Source organism: Hemiscyllium ocellatum, chromosome 4 (genome assembly GCF_020745735.1).
Source record: "Hemiscyllium ocellatum isolate sHemOce1 chromosome 4, sHemOce1.pat.X.cur, whole genome shotgun sequence".
NCBI classification, from domain to species: Eukaryota; Metazoa; Chordata; class Chondrichthyes; order Orectolobiformes; family Hemiscylliidae; genus Hemiscyllium; species Hemiscyllium ocellatum.
In genome coordinates, this window is record NC_083404.1 from 98,401,815 (window position 1) to 98,414,064 (window position 12,250).

The window sequence follows — 12,250 nt, forward strand, 5'->3', positions numbered from 1 at the left end:
ATGATTTGCCCAAATAGCATGCAAAATACTGTTTTTTCCCTATCTCAGGACATGTGACAATAATAAATGAAATCAAATCAAATCAAATCAAATCAACTTAACTCCAGATTCACAGTATTGCGATTGACTCACAAGTGCCTTCCTCATTGGCCAAAACAAATAACCCAAACTGACACAGAATCTAAAATATATGAAAAGGGATTAAATTGGGCAGGCTAGTTGGCACTGACCTAACCACCCGAAAGGGAAACGCGGTCCTGTCGATCCTGCAAAGTCCTTCTTGCTAACATCTGGGGATTTGTGCCAGTGGAAGAGCTATCCCAAGGCTTTAACCCTCTCCAGTTAAAAGTGGGTTAACTAGTGAGCAACCAGGAGCCAATCAATATGGTTTTCTTGAGCCAAGGAAAGAGCAAAATGTATTAACTGTTAAACCCAAGGAAATCAGTAAAAGATGCAACATTAAGCATACCACTTCATGCAGTCACCTGGGCCAACATAAACATTGGTTTTACCAGGACTGCATTCTCACCACGTCTTTTGTGCTGGTGAAAACCAGATAGCATATATTGGCAGAAAAACAGGCTAGAGCGTTTCCAAGTTTACTGTTTCAGACATATCCTTGGCACCTCTTAACAAGATAACATCACCTACTCAGAGGCCCAGGAACAGGCCAATTTCATTAGAATAAACTTTAAAGCCAACAACGTTTGCACTGGCTCAGCCGTCTGATGGCTGAATATGCAAAAACAATCTGTATTGTGAATTGGCCAAAACTTCCTGGGTCTCCATGCCTTCACTACAGCAATCCTGACTAATGCACCTAACACTATGGGCAGTTTAGCATGGTCGATTCACCTGACTATGGGAGGAAATTGAAGCACCCGTTGGAAACCCACGCAGACGCGGGGAGAACGTGCAAGCTCCACACAGACAGACAGACAGTCACCAGAGGCTGGAATCGAAACTGGGATCCTGGTGCTGTGAGGCAGCAGTGCTAACCACTGAGCCACCGTGCCGCCCTGGAAGGTGGATATTAACACTGAGAACTGGGAGACGGTTGCTGACAGTGGTGTAGTTTGGGTGGTGACTGAGAGGATATTGGAGGAGGTGATCAGAAACATAAAGCTCAGCTGGCTGAGAAAAAAGCTCAGAAGAAATAGATATGAGTGAATTATGCACCTTCTCAATCCACTGTCTTCCTTTGCAGCAAATACAACAGAGACTGGTATATAGATGGAACGCTGGAAGTACCACTGTCAATATTCAATACAGAGCTGACCATTGTTTTATTAAATGGAAGGTGGGTAGGGCCTAGTGGTAAGTAAGCTTTATTTCACTTATAAAATGCTATGATTTTCCCACCATTTCATACTCATAGCATTTTATAAGTGAAATAAAGCTTACTTACCACTAGGCCCTACCCACCTTCCATTTAATAAAACAATGGTCAGCTCTGTATTGAATATTGACAGTGGTACTTCCAGCGTTCCATCTATATACCAGTCTCTGTTGTATTTGCTGCAAAGGAAGACAGTGGATTGAGAAGGTGCATAATTCACTCATATCTATTTCTTCTGAGCTTTTTTCTCAGCCAGCTGAGCTTTATGTTTCTGATCACCTCCTCCAATATCCTCTCAGTCACCACCCAAACTACACCACTGTCAGCAACCGTCTCCCAGTTCTCAGTGTTAATACCCACCTTCCAGGGCGGCACGGTGGCTCAGTGGTTAGCACTGCTGCCTCACAGCACCAGGATCCCAGTTTCGATTCCAGCCTCTGGTGACTGTCTGTCTGTGTGGAGCTTGCACGTTCTCCTCGCGTTTGTGTGGGTTTCCACCAGGTGTTTCAGTTTCCTCCCATAGTCAGGTGAATCGACCATGCTAAACTGCCCATAGTGTTAGGTGCATTAGTCAGGATTGCTGTAGTGAAGGCATGGAGGCCCTGGAAGTTTTGGCCAATTCACAATACACCTGAGGCGAGAATTGAACCCAACATCTATAGTACTATGAGGCAGCAATGTTAGCTGCTGAGTCACTGTGCAACCCAAACACATTTAGTTCAACTCCTATAATATTAACCCTACACATTGAATGGCATCATTAAGAGATATAAATACATTTTCATTTAGAATAAAAGCTGTAATTTATCCTCATGTGTATAGGAAAACAAATCCTTCTGGATACAATAAATTGTTTTTTATTAAAGAGGAGGGATGCTCCATTTAGAATTTATAAACCTATGGACATGGATTTGAAGTAAGACATTCAGCCCATCTAGTCTCTCCTCCATTTAATAAGATCATGGCTGATCAGATTGTAATTTCCCACCTACCTTCATAACTTCCAACTCCTTAGTTATCAAAATCTACATGCATCTACCTTTAAAAAAAATTCAATACTCTGTTTTTCATCAGTTTTTCAGGAGAGTTCCGACAACTCCTTACCTTCAGTGAGAAAAAATATTTCACGTCATCTCTGTTTTAAATGGTGACAGCTTAGTTTTAAGCAGTGACTTTAATTACTGAATTTTCACTTTTTCTTTCCAGTATGGTTAGAATAGGTGGTTCCTGGCACTATTGAGAGTCCATTGTTATTTTGGAGATGGTGCAATTATTTGTCTTAGACATTAGTGAAATTGGTGTGACGTGAGATGTGAACATGTGGAACATTGAAGGATCATGAAGCACATATTCTTTATTCTACTGGTATCACAAAATTACAACGTCATGGGGTCATTAAGGCTAAACAAGGAAATATGGCCATGAAACACAGTCTATGAGTTACATTGGTTCAAGAATCCTTTGTCAGTCCGCCCCTTCTTCACACAAGCCTCCTTTTGTTTTGTCCAGCAGGGATTCATTCAGTCACACCAACTGCCCTCCCTCACTGTTACTACTTGCTTTAGTTTTTCTTTACATTTGGAGATATTTAATACTTAAATATTAGTTCTTATTCCAGCAGGAAAAGAAAGCACAACATACCCAGTGTTTCTCTGCACCTTACACCTCATGTCATGTTTGTCCTCACTGAAGCATACAATCCATCAAATTACTCAAAACTCAATAGCCTCTGGGCTATCTCATATGGTGAAAGTCAGGCCCAGTTCCCCTTGATATCATTATAACACAGCAGCTTTTGCACATGCCCAGTAGCTCTTTTTAGAGTAAAGGAATAGTTAACCCTTTAGACTTCAAAGCTTCCATGGGTAGGGTCACAAAGCTGAAATGATTGGAGTTGTAACCTCCTAAGGCAGCAGAAACTGCCATGAAACCCTACTGCTGCAAAGGCTCCTGCTCTCATACAGGGATCATTACAATTTTGAATCTGCAAGATGGATTCACAGTGAGGAGAGGTTTGGGAAGGACTGGAATCCGATACACGAGGATGAAAGGAAAAGAGGGGTGTAAATCTACTGTTAACTCACCATTATCCATCTGATGTCTTTGTTGATACTGGAATTTCACATCCACAGATTTTGAACTCCATGATTGGTGGTTTCCACCTTGATTCCATCTTGCTCATACATATACTTCCCATGTAAGAGTTTTAAATAAGTTCATATATTAAGAATCTGAAATTAATAATTATAAACACAACAATAACTTTCAATTATCTAGTGTCTTTAATCTTATGAGGCATCCTCAGGACAGAAACCTCACAAAGCAGAATGTAATATCAAGTTGTGTAAGGGAATATTAGAAGGTAGCCAAAAGAGATTAAGGATTGTCTTAAAGAAGGAAAGAGAGGTAGACAGGCAGAGAGAGAACAGAATTCTAGCACACACAGGCAGCAATTGTTGAAGAAATTGAACAAGTTTCACAGAATCTTTGGAGGCAAAGCAGAGTTAATAAGCTGAGTTCAGTGACCCTTCAGTCTGAAAATGGGTCACTGGAGTCAATAAAGTGAGAAGATATAGGTGTTTTATAATCCCCAAAGAATCACTACAAGTCCAGCAGAGATTCACCTGCATTTCCTCTCACCTCTTTTATTGCATCTGTTGCTCCCAATGTGGTCACCTCTACATCAGAGAGACCAAGCCCAAACTCAGGTACCGGCTCAGGGAACACCTATGGTCCATATGCTCCAATCAACTCCACCTTCTGGTTGCCAGCCATTTCAACTGCCCCAATGACATGCCCATCCTGGGCCTCCTCCACCGTCAAAATAAGGCCAGATGCAAACTGGAGAAAGAGCACCTCATCTTCTGCCTTGGGAGCTTACAAACAGATAGCTTTAACACAGAATTCACCAGCTTCCAAACTACCCCCCAGCCTCCCACCCCCCATCACAGGTCCTGCCCTCCCTCTTGACCTGACCTACCTATCCACTCCACTGACCAATCACAGCCACGTCCTGTCTGTATCTACCTATCCCACTTACCTTTCCTGAGCCCCACCCCCTCCCTCTATTTATATCTCAGCCCCCTTCCCCCTCCCCAGTCCTGTTGAAAGGTTCCAATCTGAAATATCAACTACCCTGCTCCTCAGCTACTGCTTGACCTGCTGTGCTTTATCCAGCTCCACACTTTATCGACTCTGACTTTCCAGTATCTGTTGTTCCAACTATGTCTATAATATATCTGAGCAGAATTAGGCTATTTGACCCATGAAATATGCTCTTCCATTCAGTCATGGCTGATACGTTTCTCAACCTCATTTTCCTGCATCGCCTCATAACCCTTGATTCTCTTACTAAGCAAGAACCTATCTATCTCTGTCTTAAATACTTGCAATGATTTGTCCTTCACAGCCTGCTGTAGCAATAAGTTCCACAGATTTACCAACCTCTGGCTGAAGAAATTCCTCCTCATCTCAGTTTCAAAGGGCCAGCCCTTCACTTTGAGGCTGTGCCTTTGGGTCCTAGTCTCTCCTACTAATGGAAACATCTTTTCCATGTCAGCTCCATCCAAGCCTCTCGATATTATGTAAGTTTTAATCAGATTCCCCCCGCTTCCTTCTCAACTCCACCAAGTATACACCCAGAGTCCTCAACCATTCCTCCTTGAAAGCCAAGCCCTTCATCTCTGGGATCATTCTTGTAAACCTGCAAGAACTTGACTTTCAACATTAACTCGGCCTCCTCTCCACAGATGCTGCCAGATCTGCTGAGTTTCTCCAGCAATTTCTGTGCTAGTTTCACGCATTCACCATCCGCAGTTCTTTGTTTTATTTCAGCAAACAGCACCTTGATATCTGAGAATATAGCCATGGATGATGAATTAATTAAAGACAGTGGTGTATGGTCTCCTTTGATTGCTCAGCTGGTTGAGTAGAGGACTGTAGTGTGTCGCAAATCTATTAGCCTACAGCCTAGTGTGAAAACGCCCGATCTCAAATGATCTGAGAAGCTAAGCAAACTCAGGCCTGGTTAATACTTGGATGGGAGACCGCCTGGGAATACCAGGTGCAGTAGGCTTAAAAACAGTGCAGGCTCAAAGGGCCTGTTCCTGTGCTGTAATGTTCTTTGTTCTATCTCAGGGAGTTGCAGAGTCTGAAGAGATTATAGAGATACCGATAGGCTGTGCTTGATTTTGAAAATTAGAGTGAAACTTTTTTTCAAATTTACAGCTAATGGAAGGGGCAAGAGTAGTGACAGTGATGTAGAACTAAGTGTTATCAATGCATGTGTGGAAACTGTTGAGGTGCAATCAGATCATGTCGCAAGAGGTGGCTTGTCAGTAATACATTAGAGGAGCTATGGCTAATTCCTCGGTGGCGGGGAGTGGGGGGAGGGTTGGGTTGGGTTGGGGGATGCGAATGCTGGGCCAACAATGTGGGCGTGAGAGAAGATGTAGTTGGCGTGAGAGAAGATATAGTTTATTCTAATTAGATGGATAAAAATATACCCATCCAAATGTGCTCTGGTAGTGCAATGTTGTTGTCCTGGATTCTAATCCCACATACTCTCGAGATGTGTAATAACATCCCTGTTTGGTTCAGAAAATATCCAACTGAGTGCAATTTCATCCAACTGTGGCAAGGATGGTGTGGTCAACCACATTAAAGTGTTTCAGATACAAGCATCAGGAGAGATGGTTCACCTTTGTCAAGATTTTTTTAAAGGATGCCACTTGTATCTTTCCTATTAAGTTTTAAATGTGACACAGAGATTTATTTTCTGACAAGTAGCTGTAAAACCCAAATCGAAACCAACCCAACAAACACTCGGTAAACAGTTTCTCTACACATCAGCACATTTCCTGTGGCTTTCTCATGGTGAGTCATAGATTAAACTGTTGGTTAGATGGAATGTTGCGATAGGTAAATGGGAAGGGTACACTTAAAGTGAAAGAATTTGAAAAAAAACATGAATAATTTCTGCTTTAAAAATGAAGCAATTGATTTTTGCTGGATTCTTCAAAATTATTAAGCTGCACCATGGAAGCTTGATAAAGCATTTCCCTTTTCTTTGTTTATATTGAAACTTTGTGAATATTGTTTACAAAAAAGGTTTATGTACACGGTTGTGGTAAATAAATCCTTACAATGAACTGGCATTGTTTTCAAATGATCTGTACAAATGAAACAAAACACAGCTGCTGTAATTACTCCCCCGTTTCTGTTATAATTTTGGCTTTGTGAACAAGCTATTCCCTTTAGTTCAGTATCAACAGTTGTTCCTGTGAGGTGTCATTGCATTCCCTATCACCTAGAGTTGGTCCAATGCCTACATGCACAATAGTATGACCCAGGAATTGTAACAGTGAATGTTTTTTCTATATGTTGGCTAGCACTGACACATAACATGTGCCAACAATCAAATCCTTGAAACACTTTAATGAAAGGTGGACTGAGAAACAGCAATTGAAACAAACTCTCGTGAATGATTTATGAATGAAAAGCATACAGTTTCATACAGTGGGATCAATACATTTTTCTTATTTATAAAGATTAATAAAGACATGACTTGCAAACTCTGTAAAAGATAGGTTCATGTTCCATAACTCAGATTCCAAAGCTAAACTACTTTAGACTTTTAAAATACAGCTGGTGCTAAGAAAACAGAGACTGTTCTGAATCTGAGAGAGAAATAACACAGAGCATTCTGAGTCTGAGACAAAGTCCTTTGGGAATTTAGCTTAGGTCTGCGACAACCAATTCTTTTGCTATGAGAGCAGAAGGTTCCCACATGTCTCGCTTTGCTAAGCGTGACTGCTCTGCAAATGGAACGGAAGGACACCTGGGCCTTCAGGTGTCAGAATAAGACATGTTAAATTCATAAAAAATATTAGGGACTTTTCAGCATAATCCTCTGGTTGAATAACTGATCAACACTTTACCATTATAACTAACCTGATTGCTGGCTGAAAATTTATTTTTAATGAGAAAAAAATGCTGGAGAAATATGACAACAATCCAGTTAAGCCACAATTTCTCTGAAGTAAAAAAGAATTTGGAAAAGTCCCAAATAGTATCCAGAGTACTGACATAGGGTTTTTTTTTGCCTTAGTTCACTACCTAAAGGTAGGTCCTACCCAGGCACTTTTTATTTATTCACTCACAGGATGGCAGTACCACTGGCTAGGCCAGCATTTACTTGGCAACCTCGGTTATCCAAACATCAATTATCCAAATTTTGGATTATCCAATCAAGATCTCAAGGTCCCACAACAATGTTATTCGTTATCTGAGCAATCAGTTATCCGAACACTCAGTTATCTGAGCAAAATACTCCCTGCCCATCTCGTTTGGATAATCAAGGTTCTGTATTGCCTATCTCAGGACAGTAAAGAGCCAAACACATTACTGTGGGTCTAGAGTCACATAAAGGCCAGACCAGGTAAGGGTGGCATTTTCCTTTGCTAAAGGACATTAGTGAACCAGATGGGTCTTTCTGACAATTGGCCACAGATTCATGGTCATCTTAATTCCAGATATTTTTTAATCGAATTCACAATCCACCATGACACAACTTGAACCCAGCCCTCCCCAAACGTTACCTGGATCTTTGGGTTAACAGATGAATGATAACATCCCTAGGCCATCACCTCCTCATACAGGCCCATTTGCAGGGCAAGTAATGAAACAGCTCCTGAATCCACTCCAGCCTGAACAAGGATTGAACCCCTTGCTATTTATACCGAGTTTTTTCCGTACCGACCATGACAGCTCTAAGGAATCAAAATTGCTTTGATACTACACACTTTTATCTGTGTGTTGTAACGTATTGATGGGAGAGGGTCCAATTTCTTTCTACCACAGGCTGACCAGGAATCTCACCTGCTTTTATTGCCTGCTATTGGCATATGTTTGAAGGGTTTATAAATTGAACATCAGCGTGTTTGGTTGTATTATAAATGTACAGTTGTTGGCCACCAAGTCCTGGAGCAGGATTTGAACCAAGGGCTTTTGGCTTAGATGTTACCACTGCACCACAAACGCCCTAGAGTTTAGAGAAACCAGGGTTCATTTTCAATAAAATCTGACCACAAATTTTAGATTCCATTGTGTGCTGAAGAAATGTTGATTTTTAAAAACACAATTTATTTTTTAATGCTCATGGATTTTACTATCGTCCTGCTAGAAGTAAAGGGCCACGTAAAAGTCTATCTCATGTCAATTTTTTGGCCAAAAATTCTGGAATTTTCCATATATCTTGTGTTAAAGTTGATCCTAATTCTTCTCAGATAACAGATCAATATTTGTGGGTCAAGGTATTAGCGTGTACATAAATATTAATATGAGGAAACGAATTTCACTTTTTGTGATATAATGTATTTTGACATACAATTCACACCAATTTGGCGTGTAAGTTTAAGACAAATCAGGCCAGAGTCAGGTGACAACCTCCCTTTGTGTGCAGCTCAGTTTACTGTAACTTGTTGTGTTTTTGTTTTTTATTCATTTTGAGATCAACTGGACTTTTGCTTATGGTACGTTATTTTGGACTGTAGCACGAATTTCAGCCCCTCAAAAGTAGTATGAATGTATTGGTTGACTCCATAAATTTAACCTAAAAAAATAGTCTAAGAAATTCAACTTGTGCACAAGTATTTATGGTAATTTTTTTCAGTTATTAATACACATTTTTAAGCCAGTTGATACAATTTGAGAGATAAATTCATTTGTCTTTTAAATTTGTGGGTGATTATCCAACTAGTTGTACATAGTATGCAATAGAATGCACAAGTGAATTGACAAATTAAGTTAAGAGATAGGTCAACAGAGATGCTGTAGCAGAAACTAAAGGGCATATTTCAGAATGCACAGAGTAGATGCATTCTAACATGAAACAAAAAGACAAGCGGAGGACACACTTGTGCACTCTATTACATACTATGAATTATTAGTTGGATAATCACCCACAAGATTAAAAGAAAAATGATTTACTGAAAAATTAACAAGGAAGGGGGCAAAATACAGTACAAGAGAAAGCTAACTTGAAACATAAAGAGATTAAGAAAGGTTTCTACTGATATTTGAAAGGTAAAGAGGTTACAGTGAATGTTGGTCCTTTAGAAAGAAATCTGGCGATTTAACTTTGGGAAATAATGCAATTACAGATGAGTTGAACAGGTGTTTATCATTGTTCTTTCTGTGGAGGAAAATGACATCTCAGCAATAGTGTAAATCAGGAAATGCAAGGGAGGAACTGAAACAAATTACAATCTTCAGCAACATGGTACTCAACAAATAGTGTGAGCTGTGGGGTAACAAGTCCTTTGCTTCTGATGGGCTTCATTCTGAGGCCTTAAAAGGAGTGAGATAGTTGATGTTTGATTTTAATTTTCCAAAATTCCCTAGATTCAGGGAAAATTCCAATAAAATGGAAAATAGCAAATGTAACTCCTCTACTCAAATAGAGAAGGAGACAGAAAGCATGAATCTACAGGCCTGTTAGTTTAATATCTGTCACAGGAACAATGTTAGAAACTTGCTTAAAGACGTTGTGGCTGGACTGTAACAAAAATTCAAGGTAATAAAGCAGAGCCAACAATGGCTTTGTGAAAAGGAAATTATGCTGATCCAATTCATTGATATCTTTGAGGAAGTTGTGTGCTGTGGAAAAAGGGGAACCAATGCATATATTTTGTTTAGATTTCCTGAAGGCATTTAATGAACTATCAAATCAAAAGCTATTGCAAAAATAAAACTTCATGGTTTAGATGGTGACATATTACAATGGATAGAAGATTGACTATCTAACAGGAAAGAGCTGAAAATGTGTTGCTGGTTAAAGCACAGCAGGTCAGGCAGCATCCAAGGAACAGGAAATTCGACGTTTCGGGCCAGAGTCCTTCATCAGGAATGAGGAGAGTGTGCCAGGCAGGCTAAGATAAAAGGTAGGGAGGAAGGACTTGGGGGAGGGGCGATGGAGATGTGATAGGTGGAAGAAGGTCAAGGTGAGGGTGATAGGCTGGAGTGGGGTGGGGGCGGAGAGGTCAGGAAGAGGATTGCAGGTTAGCAGGGCGGTGCTGAGTTCGAGGGAACCGACTGAGACAAGGTGGGGGGAGGGGAAATGAGGAAACTGGAGAAATCTGAGTTCATCCCTTGTGGTTGGTGGGTTCCCAGGCGGAAGATGAGGCGCTCTTCCTCCAACCGTATCAGTCGGTTCCGTAGGCAGGTGCTGAGGAAGGAGATGTGGTGTGGTAGCGAGTCTGTTTGAGAACATGGCTGAAGAGCTTCTGTGCAGAGGAGATGACCTGGGGGGTGCAGTGAGAGAGAGACTCACTGAGATCCTTGTAGAGGGAGGAAGAGAGCTTCTTCAAGGAAGGCATCCTTGCAAGAGGATTCGCAGTAGGTTAAAATCTTCGAGTAAAAAGTGAGGTCTGCAGATACTGGAGATCAGAGCTGAAAATGTGTTGCTGGTTAAAGCACAGCAGGTCAGGCAGCAGGAAACAAACAGCACTCAGAAATGGGCCCCGACCAATGATTGCTGAGCCACAGGGATCAGTGCTGAGGTTGCAACTTTATAAAATTTGTGAAATTACTTGGATGGAAGGTATGAATAATAACGATGTTGATGACATAAAGATGGATAAAAAGTAAGATGTAAAGAGGATGTAAAGAAGCTACAAAGGTGTAAAGATGGATTAAGTGAGTGGACAAAGTTCTCGCAAAAGGAGTATAGGAAGGAAAATATGCAGTTTCCCATTTTGACCAGAAGAATAAAAAAGAAGCAGATTATCTAAATTGAGAGTTACAGAGGTCAAAGAGGCAGAAGGATCTGGTTGTATTAGTGCATGAATCAGAAAATGGCACTATGCAAATAAAGCAAATAATTTGGGATGTAATAGAATTTTATCATCTGTTGTGAAGGCAATTAGCTACATAAGTAAAGAGCATCTGTGGCATTAATGTTTCAAGTCCGATATGACTCTTCTTCAGACTGGCTCAGAACTAGAGTCATATTGGAATCAAAACCTTAACTCTGTTTCTCCTTCCACAGATGATGCCAGATCTGTTGAGCTTCTCCAGCATTCTCTAGTTTGTTTCAGATTTCCAGAATCTGTAGCATTTTGTTTTGCAAAAGTATGGAAGTTATGCTTCACTTATGCAGGGTATTTGTGAGGCTACATTGGTAGTGTTATGTACAGTATTTGTCTCCTTACTTAAGAAAATGCATTAGAAGCAGGTCAGAGAAAATTTATTAGACTAGTATCTGGAATGAGGGGAAGTTGCCTTAATAGGAAAAGTTGGATAAGCAAGACTTATGTGCACTGGAGTTTAGAAGAGTGACAGGCACCTTGTTTGAAACATATGAAGTTTAGGAGAATCTTGACCAAGTAGGATGGAAAGGATGTTTCTTCTTCTACAGGAATATGAAGGTTGGGTCATTGTTCAAAAATAATGAGTTACTTGTTTTATGCAGCGATGAGGAGGAACTTATCTTTATGGAGTTCATGAGTTTTTGGACTCTCTTCCTGAACAAGGGGTGGAATCAGAGGATTTGTATATTTTTAAGACAGAGGTAGATAGATTCTTGATAAACAAGATGGTGAAAGATTATCGGCATAAGGAGGAATGTGGAGTAATATGATTAGTCATGACCTTACTGAATGGCAGCACAGGCTTGAGAGGCCAAGTATCTTACTTCTGCTCCTAGTTCTGAAATTCATGTGTCTGTAAAATGAAATGCAAGTGATATAAATAAGCAAAAACAGGGAATTACACTCTGGTTAGCCCACTTCAATACTCATCATGGAGAAGCAGTGGAATTGCCATTTAATAAAACAATGCAGATAATATGAGCTTTGTAGCCATGCTGTTATTTAATCTATTTTACATCTGTACTGTAATGGATCTTGAAGA

The 12,250-nt window shown here is 40.4% G+C and overlaps 1 pseudogene; it reads left to right on the forward strand.

The window, feature by feature from the left end:
* Positions 1–5,299: 5,299 nt before the first annotated feature.
* Positions 5,300–5,414, forward strand: LOC132815551 (5S ribosomal RNA; annotated as a pseudogene).
* Positions 5,415–12,250: the final 6,836 nt, after the last annotated feature.